The sequence below is a fragment of the Neopelma chrysocephalum genome, unplaced genomic scaffold (assembly GCF_003984885.1).
Source record: "Neopelma chrysocephalum unplaced genomic scaffold, ASM398488v2 Primary Assembly neopelma1_94107, whole genome shotgun sequence".
NCBI lineage: Eukaryota > Metazoa > Chordata > Aves > Passeriformes > Pipridae > Neopelma > Neopelma chrysocephalum.
Genome location: NW_020922815.1, coordinates 2,442 through 2,991, shown reverse-complemented (window position 1 = coordinate 2,991; position 550 = coordinate 2,442). Strand labels below are relative to the sequence as shown.

The 550-nt window shown below is 46.5% G+C and overlaps 1 protein-coding gene across 1 annotated transcript in view; it reads left to right on the top strand.

Annotated features, from left to right (window-relative positions):
• The window catches only part of DRC1 (dynein regulatory complex subunit 1), a gene marked incomplete at its 5' end in the record, with an annotated part of 4,263 nt that overhangs the window by 3,088 nt on the left and 625 nt on the right, over positions 1 to 550 (top strand). The window lies entirely within an intron of this gene.

Here is a 550-nt window from a genome sequence, read left to right as displayed (position 1 = left end):
TCCCAAGGGTTTTTTTCCCAGGGATTTGTTCTCCATCCCAAGGGTTTGTTCCCAGGGATTTGTTCTCCATCCCAAGGATTTGTTCTCTATTTCCAAGGGTTTGTTCCCACGGATTTGTTCTCCATTCCCAGGGATTTGTTCTCCATCCCAAGGGTTTATTCTCCATTCCAAACATTTTTCCTCCATCCCAAGGGTTTGTTCTCCATCCCAAGGATTTGTTCCCAAGGGTTTGTTCCCGCTTCCAAGGTTTTTTCTCCGTTCCCAAGACTTTGTTCTCCATCCCAAACATTTCTCCTCCATCCCAAGCATTTTTTCTCCATCCCAAGAGTTCTCCATTCCCAAGACTTTGTTCCCAAGGGTTTGTTCTCCATTCCCAAGGACTTGTTCTCCATCCCAGGGATTTGTTCAGCATTCCCAAGGGTTTTTTTCCCAGGGATTTGTTCTCCATCCCAAGGGTTTGTTCCCCATTCCCAAGGGTTTGTTCTCCATCCCAAGGATTTTTCCTCCATCCCAAGGGTTTGTTCTCCATCCCAAGGGTTTGTTCTCCATC